The sequence below is a fragment of the Tauraco erythrolophus genome, chromosome 16, assembly GCF_009769465.1.
Source record: "Tauraco erythrolophus isolate bTauEry1 chromosome 16, bTauEry1.pri, whole genome shotgun sequence".
NCBI classification, from domain to species: domain Eukaryota; kingdom Metazoa; phylum Chordata; class Aves; order Musophagiformes; family Musophagidae; genus Tauraco; species Tauraco erythrolophus.
This window is the reverse complement of record NC_141480.1, coordinates 4,518,603-4,530,790: the sequence shown is the minus strand read 5'-3', so window position 1 is coordinate 4,530,790 and position 12,188 is coordinate 4,518,603. Positions and strand designations below refer to the sequence as shown.

Genomic DNA, 12,188 nt, shown 5'->3' with positions numbered 1-12,188 from the left:
ACAGACATTGAGGTGTTGGAGTGTGTCTAAAGGACAATGAAGCTGATGAAGGGTCCAAGAGCAGAAGTCTTACTAGGAGCAGCTAAGGGAACTGGGGTTGTTTAGCCTGGAGAAAAGGAGAGGGGACACCTTATCGCTCTCTACAACTACCTGAAAGGAGGTTGTAGCGATGTGGGGTCAGTCTCTTCTCTCAAGTAACAAGCAACAGGACAAGAGGAAATGGCCTCAAGTTGCACCAGGGAAGGTTTAGATTGAATATTAGGAAAAATTTCTTTGCTAAAAGGGTTGTCAAGCATTGGAACAGGCTGCCAAGGGAAGTGCTTGAGTTATCATCCTTGAAGGTACTTAAAAGACATGTAGATGTGGTGCTTAGAGACATGGTTTAGTGGCGGACTTGGAAGTGCTAGGGTAACAGTAGGGCTTGATGATCTTCAAGGCCTCTTCCAACCTAAATAATTCTATGATTATCAGAGGGCAACTGAATAGAAAGATAACCTGTACTCAGTTGGCTGATAAAACTAGTTGAAACAAAAAAGAAAGGTTATATATTTCTTTTACTCTAAAGTGTGAGGAGCTCAATAGCCTCAACCGCTTACTGGGATCTACAACAAGTCTCCATTGCATTGGATCAGAACTTAAACATAAAAATAAGCACGTTAACATTACTGGACAATCAGAACTCCCTTGGGGTGAACGGAAACATGACAGACTTTTATCCCTGTGGTTACATGACGTTTATACAGCTGAAGTGGAAGGATACCAACAACTTCAGCAGATTTTCTTTCAGAAAAATGGAGTGGGACTCAAAGAGGCAGCGATATCCCTCACACTTAATTTTCTCAAGCTCTCAGGGAGCTGTTTTGACAGGTAAGTGACCAGATAAGTAGAAACTATGGTTTTCCATGAAGAAGATAAGAGAACCTGGGGGGTTATTATGAATTTCTGAAATATGCTGAAACAGTATCTTCAATCTAAACATGATAAAGCGTTATCAGGGTGAGCACTTCACAACTTCATTATAAACAGCAATTTGTTTGAAGCTTCAGGCGTGGCATTGAAAACACAACATATCCACGCTGTCCGCTTAGTACTTCTGGCTACAGAAATTAGTTAACACAATATTGACTTAAAAGAATGCATTTTAATTCCATGGTATTTTACATAATAACGGTATGGCTACCGTTTTCCTGAAATAGAGTATGACATTTACAAATAAAATTAATTTTTTATCACCTATAAAACGCTGAATACTCAGTACGAAGCGTTAACCTTTGGTTTCAAATAAGTCTTCTACATAATGCAACTTGCTTTATACAATGCCTTTATTTCCTGCACTAAATGAGTATAGTTGCTTTATGTTAGTGTCTATCCTTTGTGCAGTGTTCCAAGAGGCTCTGTTCAATTTATTTTCAGGGCAGACAAAATTACACTTGTTAATGATCTCCCGCCTAACAGAAAAATTAATGTCTTTAGCTAGGCTTTAAACCTGCTGGAAAAATTGTACTGACCTGGGAGCTATACACCACATTCTCAGGAATCCAAACTCTTACTAATCTGGTATCTATATATCACTTTCTCAGGAATCCAAGTTCTTAGGGACAAATGCTACACTAAAACATTTACTTAGCACTGCATATCCACAGAAATACCCAATCCTAACATACTAGATGATTTCACTCACAAAAAGGATACACTGCAAGGAGCTAATAATTGCAGCAGAGAGAAGAAAAAAAAAAATCCCACAAAACAACCAACCATGACACCAAAAATCCCAACCAAATAACCAAGCAGCAAAAAGCAACCACAGAAATGAGTTTAGGGTTAGTGACTGTACAGTCAGGAAAAGGAGGAAGAGAAGGAAGGAATGAAAGAGTGGATCAGACAACTAACATTAGTAACACCAGTGTGGGACAGCAGACGTGACACTGCATTAGCCCACTCAATCTACAGCTCTGCCAGATTACACAGCTCATTTCCCAGGGAGCTCAGAGGATCACTGGGAACTCTAAGTCAGTGTCACATCCAGTCTTTGCATTTTTTGCTTGCTGAGTTGTCTCCAGGTGATCAGAATGGAATCTGAACTCATTCCAAAAGAAAACCATTCAAAAACATCCAGCAAACTTTAGAGAGTGATACATCTCGGAACATTGATTAAGTATAAATGAGGAAAAAAACCATGACAGTACAGCCTACAAGGCACTGTGGACAGTGTTGTGCTTGAGCTTAGCCTCAAAGCTTCTTAGATGGCATAAATTCCATCTCCTAGTGTTTAAATGCTCTTGTAGGATTAGAGAAGCAGAAATATCACTATTCCCTTATTTTAATATTTTGAGATCAACTATAATAAATTTCAAAATTACTACACTTAAAAGAGGATATGGCACTTTCACGAGACTCCTAGAAAAAACTTCAAGTGCTCAAAAATCGGACAGATAAGCCTTCCAGTTCACATTAGAAGATTTGAATTATTAGATTCCTTAAGTTATAAAAGTCTTAAAAACATGACTTGTTTCAGAGATATAATGATAACAGCCGTTTGAGTCAGTGATGTTAAGTTTTATGGTAGACATAGCAACAAGGAGTAGCTGCATCTTCACCTCCTTTCCACTCTCTTGAACTGGAAGTAGGGATTTCCTTTTACGTTACAAGCTAGACAGTTTTTCAAAACCACCTTTTTTTGTGAAGCTGTGATTAGGGAACTTAAACAAATGCTCACCATTATAAGTCGGACAGAGTGCTAGGGAAATCGGGACTCTAATGTAGTCTCTGCACTTCTGTCTTTTGTGAAGGTTGTTTCACCTGGCAGCACTGGCTTACTCTTCAAGTACTGCTACCCTGTGGTGTGTTGCACACGAATTCCTGGTGCAGGAACACACACCAGTTTTCAGTGAGACTGGTTTAAGATCACAACCAGACTGACCACATCATCATCAGTTCGGTCAAAACAGTCTGTGCTGCTGTGACCTACTGGCTAGCACTATTTGGTAGCAAACTCACAGGACTTGGCTAACAGAAGAAGATATGAAAGATACCTATAAAGAAGGAGGGGAGAAAGATTAACACTAGAAAAACGTAGGAAAGAAAGGGGATGGACAACAGAGACGATCGAGTGAAGAAAGAGTAAAGAAAAGAAGAGCAAGAAGCGCTACGTAAAGAAGATGCTGCAAGGTTGACTACAAGAGATACAGAAACATAAAAGAACAGAGAATAAGAAAAGCAATGAAGAAGGGCAAGGAAAAAAAAAAACCATGAATCTGAGGGTCAAGTTTTAGATGTCAGGGTGAGAGTGTGGTCTGTATTTACAGTTCAGATGCAAGAGTGAATTACTTCAGGCAGCACACAGTTGGAGAGGAGAAGGTACTTGCACAGGACCAGGCATTTTGAGGGAAGGACCGCATGGATGTCTCCACAGGGTCTCCCAGAGCTTGTGCGCAAGGTTTTCAGAATGACAGATGCTCTGAGGTGCAAGATTTCTGTAAAGCTTTTTCAGTAGCTGAGTTTATAGCCATTACCACAACACATGGCTTCACTGTAATTTTCCATGTGAAAAGAGGCAAAAAGAAAAAAAAAAAAAAACCACACCACCTCTCCCCTTCACTGGACAAGTAAGTCAAGTATAAAAATACTCCCAAGCAAATGACAGCTTTTTAGTTCATCTTTACATCTGACAATGACAGCTGTTTGCATGACTCAGACGGATGATTCAACTGGTGTTGTCCTCTCAGCTCACTCCAGAAGGGAGGGAAGGAGAGAAGCAGTTTATTTTTAAGTATGCCTTGCTAACAACATTTTGATGAGAGATCCTCTAAAAATGCTTTCTTTCCTTGAGAGCTGAGGCCTTCCTTAAAGTCAGCTTCAGAGATAAATAAAAGTAGATGGCTTCCAAGGAATCTGGAGACAAAGCTGGAAGCCTTAAAGAATAGAAAGAACATACTTTGAAAACACTGTGAAACCGTAGGTGCTCAGTCAAGTCTTAGGTGAAGGCCAAGAGTCAAGTTCTTCTTTGAAAAGGGCTGCAGAGACCTATAGTTTTGATTGTTCTTATTAATTATTGGAGAATCTAGACTCTCAGCAGGCTCTCTGCTCTTCCTCTCCAGTAGCCATTACAGCTTTAAAGGCTGTTCGAACCAGTCAAGAGACTGGCTGGACAGGTGGACAACTCAAGGAGACACTTTCTCACATCAAGAGCTTTCAGAGATGTTTTGTCTCTTCTCCTGTCATTGAAAATGGATCCAGAGTTAGATGCTGTGATCCAAGACGCTTTAATTCTACTAAAATCTCCTCATCTAGGGCAGGAACTAAAACATTTTACGAACTAAATCTCTTTCAGGAAGCACATCACCTATCCCTATATTGTTGATGAATATTTCAAATACAGGATTTTAAATGTCAGTGAAGAGTTTCCAAAGGGAGAGAGCACTGCCTGAAGGATGTCTACACTAGTAACAGCCCTTTCAGAAATACTAACTTCACCTTGTGTGGAGCAGGAAGGTATATCCTGGTTTTAGATATACCTTATCTATCTTAGATTGAGTATCTATCTTAGATACTCAAGCTTAGCTTGAGTATAAAAAGGTCACCAAATGGGCAAAAGTCAGAGAACTGGTCACCAGGAGGAAAAATAAAGGGCAGTTAATTGTTTTTACTTTCTCTAGACCACACTTCAAAATGCAAGTAGGAAACATCCACTTTCCATTCTCAAAGACTCTTTTCAGCTCTATTATCACACTAAAATTCCAGGCTCCAGAAATCATGAAAGTTTAGCCTATTATCACAGTCTATGATTTCCATAGGAGAGTTCGACACGTTTGATGGGATTCCCTCACAGCTCACTGCAAATTACAGCAGAGGAACAGTCGGAATATCATTTACTTCTGATAGGAAACTAAAACAGTATCATAGAACCACAGAACATGTCTACTTTAGTTGATAGCAAGGACAACAGTAACAAACACAGCTTGTTTTGTTTCTGAATATATCTTCAATGACAAAGCAGCTCTTAGAGAGTAAGGTAAATTCATTCTACAGATGACGTCTTTATAAAACATGCATGCAGATTCCTGAGACATTTTTAATGAAAAATACTACAGATTTTTCAACAAGAATTAACAGTAAAACATAGTCAAGTAGTCTTATATTTAGGCTTAGAACTCTGCATCTTAGACAATGGTTTGAATTAATCGCCTCAAAGCGTGAATAATTTTCATGCAAACAATCTGCCAGAGCCAATTTTAATCCGGATGAGTTGTTTGGTTTAACCTCAGGTTTTTTTACCCTCGGAATCTCAGTAATAGAGACACTAGTGCTTCCTACTGTCAGGACCTCTGAAATACTCAAAAATGCCAGCGGATCCCTTCCGCTCAGGTCTCAAGCACATCAGGATTCCTCTCCCAGAGCAGTCATCCTGCTCAACGGAGACGAGCAGAAATCCCAGAGCTCTCCTGCGATAAAATTGTCAGAAGTGCCAAATGATTTAGTGGCCTGGTCCACTTTTGTGCAGTCATACCCAGGCCAAGCATCAATGCTGGCTCAGGCACTAATCCAGGAGCCTTGCCAATTGTACAGGGATAAAAGCAGCATCAGTTGGATATTCTTTTTAACACTGGCTGGTAGTTTGCCATTTGATTTGTTAAGTGAGGCTGTCCATGACTTTTAGTCTGGCATTTTCTTATTGTTTTTATTATCCAAACTAAAGCAAGAGCTCCCACTGCTTCACTTTGGGGAATTTACCAGGAATTTTTGAAGATCTATCTCTGGAAAACAGCCACCTTTTTCTTATACTCAGTAGGGTACAAACAAAACTTTAGAGATTAAAAATCCATATATTTTGCTCTGCTTTTCAGAAAGCGAAAGCTGAAAATTAAAATAAAATGATTTATGTAACACAAATGATGAGGCTGAAACGAAGGAGGAGCTATTCCTGTAGTGCTCTAGCTTCTCCTATTTGCATATTCCGTGCATGTGAAAGCAAAAGATAATAGCAGCACCCTTAACTAAGCACAGAATTGAAATCAGTGTCAGATTTACAAGGAGTGATGAACTGGAAACATGGATGAAAGGCCGGGTAGTAGCTTTGTTCTATGCAGGAATATAAAGGGAGTCACTACCCATCTCCTGCCTATGTGGTCTCTGCACAGGCCCAGTAACAAGGATTTGCAGTGCTCAGAAAGGGCAAGCAGGAAAAATCCCAGCACTGCTGCTGATGTAGGGAAAGGAGGTGGGAGGAGAAAGGGCTGTATGACCACAGCAGGGCGCAAACATTACGTGGTTTGAGTTAACGTTGTCTTTGCCTTGCTGGAAAGCTCAGGAAGGTAGGTGTTCCTCCAAATCACAAATTCACTCTATAAACAGTGATTTGGAACAAAAGTGAGCAACGACTTGCATTCTCTCTTCCCCTACAAAGAAACACTCCCCAGGCAGCAAATGAAAATTTGCTTTACGAAATCCCTTTTTATTTTCCCTCCTGTCATTCCCCCAAATTGTTAACAATAAGCTGTTTACTCCCTGTCACTGGATTTCATGTGGTTTTCTATAGCACCATACCAGGCATATTTTTCACATTCTACTGCTGAGTAGAGTAACTTAATCATCCTTTTAAAAAGAACAAGTAAGGTCTCCAGTTCTCTGTACCTTCTTGTGGCATGTCCCCCGTGCTTTCTCAAAGTATCCACAGCCAGTCGATAAACAGCTCTAAGTACTACCCTGCCAGGAGTACTGGGAGAGTGGGTTAGGCTGTCTTCATTTCTTCCTCATTTTTTTGCACAGTCACACGAGTGCAAGTTATAGTCTAACCTGAAAGGAACAATTCTGCAACTCAGCAGGCAGTGGTGAGCCCTGTCATTACAGGGAATGCTATGTAATTCTTCAGCCTTTCAAGACAGCTGAAGTTCCAAGTAGCACAGCTGCAGTAGTTTCAGACCCTGGGTGCAAAGTCATTTTGTCTTGCTGTTCCATACTCTCAGCAATTAAGAAACTTCTTCTGAAGCCAAGAACATGCAACTAAGAGCCGCTGATGTGTTCAGGGATTGCTATGAGAAAAGGCATTTTAAAAATTCACCAACCTACCTTCAAAGATGAGTGAGAGTGTGGAACTCCTCTGAGCAAAGTTCCTACGACTCATGAACCTGTTGGCTCAAGTGGTTGTAATAAGCTAAATAGTTTCTGAAGACTGTTGGTCAAGGAAGTGTTTCTGACTGAAGTCTGAAAAAGCTCAGGCTTATTTCTTTTATGGGGCAACTGAAATTATATTGCTTTTGTAGCTCTTGTAGCTGAATACTAAGACAACTAGAATGCTGTTACCCAAGAACGGGATGGTTGTGACTGTTTTGATAATCTCTAAATTAAAAACACTTCATTCAATACTAAATTGAAAATACTTCAGCTAACTCAGAAAGGCTATTCCTGAATCTGAACTGGTTTTATGAGGTCTACAAGAGGGATGGTCAAACAAAGGGAAAGTATACGGGGCCCAAAAGAAGTCTAACTCTGGGCAAGTGCTATTCTTTCAATAAACGTAGCTGAAGTTTGCTTCTAGTCTGAGCAAAACACTCTTAACAAGAGCAGCATACTGAGAAGGCTGAGAGATTGTCAACAAAAAAAGACCCCATACTGACAAGGATGTTTTAATTTTAGTTCTACAACTGCCCACACCAATCATGGTGATAAAGATTATTTGTATTATAAAATTTGGATTGGTCAGCAGCCCTTGCAAAGATGAGAGTCCCCAGTGAGCTGGCTTCTGCATGATCAAACACATAGAAGTGTTCCCAACCTAAAAAGTTTACGATCTAAATACATTCCAGAATTAAAAAACCTGTCAATTGAACTGAACAAGCACAAACAATTAATTCAGTCTTGTCAGTGAAGGAACTGGCGCAGTTGTAAACTTTAATTTCCATACCAGAAAAATTCTGAGTCAGTTTTACATGAAAACTGGTGATTAAAAAGATGTCTAGGCAAACAAAAAACTACCTGTTTATTCTGTGAATTACTTATTGTAAGGAGATAAAGGGAGTTTATGATGGAAAAAGAAAAGACAGTTCACAACATATTTAAATTTATACTTTAGCATACAGAGAAAACTAGGAGCTATGGAAGATCACTTCACTGGATATTACAGATATTGTCCAAAATATTCCACACAGAGGGAATGGCACCACTGTTTTCACAGAAATATTCTATGTCTGTATCCATAGAGTCTGCAGGGAGAAAGAGTGATATAAAATAGTTTCACAGACTAAGAGAATACCCAATTCACTGTGACTTGAAGGTAAATACAGGTCATCTCACAGAGATAAACATCTCAACATGGGTTCATTTATCTTTTAGAAAAAAGAAACAAGAAAATGTGATCTTGACTAGACTGGATGGTTGCAATAATCCATCCAGCTCCTTTGGGATAGAGAATACCATATTTTTACTTTATTGATGAAAAACATATTTAGAGTATTTTTCTCTTTAGCTGCCTTCTGTTCTCCTCCTTGCCCCTGCCTCTCCTTAAAATCAAATATTTTTAAGTTTTGAATTTGGAGAATGGAACCACACAACTAATCAATCAGCCTTTACATCCGAGATCTCATCATTCTGAGCACTACCTCACACGAATCTCGGTGATTGTGCCTGCAGGGCTACCACTGCTTTCTGAAAAGATTACATGGACCAAAAGAAACCACTTTGTTTTGCCCTCTGGCTTTCTATGTGAAACAAGTGTCATGGTGAAATGCTGACAGAAATCCTCTCATGTTTTCTAGCTTTGAAAAACTGCTGCACAATGCTAATATTGGAAGCACACAAGCAAAATATATATAGGGTTGGGTTTTTTTTTTCGTTTTGTTGGGTTTTTTAAATAAGCTACATTACGATACTTAACCAAAGTTTGAGTAGAGAATAGAATTGTTCCCTCTGCACAGAAATAAGGACAGGGGAAAGGAGAAACTTTACATACATTTTGTTATATTTACCCTATACATGAACGCATACACAACAGGTTTCAGCTATGCACTACAATAAAGGCTGAAATTCATCCTTGTGCAGCACGAGACACTAGCACCCAGGAGATGTTTTGAAAGTTTAGATGTTTTCCATGTTTTATATATGTCCTACACACTGAATTACACCAACGGTTACAAATTCTTTTCCTACTTTACTCCCGCATCCTGTATTAGAGCACCATCCAAGGGAACAGAGCAAGTTGCTTCCCAAATAAGCTGGCACATGATCCCTTAGTACTCAGTAGAGGATCTGTTTTAAACCAAGCTTTTGCCATCTGTTCCCCTGCTAATTATGAATGCTACAGATACCCACAACTACCTTGCAAGGAAAAAAGTGATTCAAGCACATGTATTCTTTCTACAATGCATCTTTGTTGTTTATCTCAAATTAAAACCAATACCACCTGTCACGCAACACACAAGTCACACAGTAGGAAGACCACAAAAGGGCAGATGTTTATAGCTTCTCATCTGACAGCAAACCAGTGGCGATTGCTTCGAGTCCAAAATGTATATTGTGGATACTCAGCAAGACAATCTTTACAAATGTGCCCAAAATCACACACATTTCTTGAGTGGAGGTTACCCAGAGCTTCCTCTAACCCTAACACCATCATCAACCCACATTTGTGGAACCCTTTCTATTGAAGCAGAACATATTTTTCCTTATCTATCTCTTTCCCATTCTGTCTGTGTTTATAAATTCATTACCGAGGAACATAGACATGTCACGTTCTTAATTTCCTCTTTCTGCCAGCCGTTTTCCATGTGGAGAGATCTCTGGGCTTTAGAAGAGATTGTTTCAGCCATGATTTCTCACCTAATGAAGCCTGTCTGCATCTCAGCCACGACTCCTCTGGCTGGATCTGCTAAGCTATCCAGCGTTCATTTGTCTATGACACAGATTGTATGTTTTCAGGTTTTTTTCCATTTGCTTGCACCTGTAGTTTCTCTTTTTAAGGAATGAGGAAAACACACTTATTCCATCATTGCAGTTTCAGTAACTCCTAAATTCAGGAAGCTTCAGCTTTAAAATCAGCCATGCACTAAGGCTTCATCTTAGAATCTTATTTTATATCTACATACCTCCTTATCTGAGTTCAAATTTTATAGACAATCTTGCATCATTCTGGATGGAACACATCAACTGCATCATCCCTGACATAACAGTAATGGTTTTGCGATGATGGAGGTAGGTTGCAAAATTGCTTCCTGCTTGCAGCTTCTTCCATTTCTAATGAAAACTACAGCCACGTTGAGCACATGCCACATCTATCTCTATTTGTACATTGCCCTGCTGTAATAGAATATTGCTCATTCTTGATTACACAGGGCCATATTCTGCCATTAAGCCATGGATGGAGTATCTCAACAGAAACTAGTGCTAAGGTTCTGTGGTTACTTAAAAAAATACCAATAGCAGAATATGGCCCATAAGAAGCTGTTTGGATTTTTTTTTTTCCCTTTACATACAGAGATGGGACTATTTGTGATGGCAGATGTTGCTTTAGAAGTGAAAGTTTCAATATATTTTAAAATTATTCTAAAATTGCTTATATTATCTTTTTGTGAATGCTCAAAAATTGTCCATTTATACCCATTAAAGTTTCTTGTACTTATGTTCAGTCGTCTTTTCTCTTCCAAAGCATTGCACCTGGATATGAAATGCTTACTCACAATCTTTAACAGCACTATCTCTGGGGGAAAAAAATAACCTTTCATCTCAGATTCTAAGAAGTTCCTTACAAGCCACAAAATCTTTGCTCTGCCAATCGTTTAAACATTTATTAAGATAAGACACATGCATAAGACACAAAGCCTCTCTTCATGGGAAGAGCCAAAGGCTTTATAGAAAGAAAAGGAGACTAAATATAAAATCAGACATTTGTGTCACACAAGATCATCATTTTAGTCCCTCTTGCCTCCTATTCCAACGAAAATAAAACATTAAGCGTCTTGTTATATCCAACTTAACTTTGTTATATAAGCACAAGGAGACTAATAAAGCTGTGGCCACAGATCTGAATTACTGTATCTCCTCATAAGGAATTATGTATCTGTTTTACCAGTTTCCTTCAGCTTGCAAAACTGCAGTTATATGCATAACGGACAGTTGTGCAGCATTTTTCCAGTTTATATTTACCCTAATTAAATGTGACATGACTTCTTTTTGGATACTGTTATCCTGACATGACTTCTTTTTGGATACTGTTATCCTGAGTGAACATAATGTGGAGATTCACGGTTATGTTTAAGGAATATGACAGAGAATTCTGTATTTAAATCACTAATTATCCTGTGCCCATAGATATCCTTACCGAAGGCAGCACTCCAATGTTCCTTCATGTGAAACAACTTTTTTTTTTTGGCCATGGGAAACAAGTTTTAAAAAGACCAGTAGATTTAAAATTTCTAAGTCACCAGTTTCATCAGATGTAGTGTAAAATAAAAAACACACAGGAAACCTGTTTCGCATAATATCTCTAACAGGAAATACCTAGTCCCCCTTCAATATCACACCAAACAAGAGGTGTACCTACCTAGTATTAAATAAATAAATAAATAATGTCTAGCTATCATCAAAAAGACTGGTTATCCTGGCTTCACTTAGAAAAAAGATGGACAAAATTTATCCCTTATATACCTTGAGCGAAGCTTGTATTATCAAACAAGAAATGAATTTGACCCAATAAACACTGCTGTCAAATACTGGCACATATATTCAAAGGAACAATACAGACCTGTTAAGCTTTTTCTTTCTGTATTCCAACACAGTACACAGCTCAGAAGAGCACTGTCCTGGGACTTACACGACATAAATTTTGTTGTTAGATCTGGCATTAGCTTGATGGATAACTCTGAACTAGCTTTATTCTCCGCTTCCACATCTGTCTAACCTACATATACATCTCCATGTGGCTAACCACATCAGAAAAGTGCTCTGAGATGTAGTAAAGAACACCACAAAAACCCTTGGTATTCTTAAATGAGATGAAGGAGTCTTTACCTGCTCTTTCCTTTTTATCCGGAAAGCTCCGAACAGGACGGGCTCCGCTGAGCGGATCGCTGCGGATTAACACGCTCTGCAAAAACTCCCGCAAAAGCAAGAGGTGTAAGTGCTTGCAGCATATTAGATATTGGCTCATACACAAACACTGGGAGACTAACGGAGTTCTCCCAGAAATCAGTGTTCAAAGT

General features: G+C 39.0%; 1 protein-coding gene across 1 annotated transcript in view; it reads right to left on the bottom strand.

Annotated features, from left to right (window-relative positions):
* Positions 1-12,188, bottom strand: part of SPOCK1 (SPARC (osteonectin), cwcv and kazal like domains proteoglycan 1) — a 314,902-nt gene that overhangs the window by 293,194 nt on the left and 9,520 nt on the right. The window lies entirely within an intron of this gene.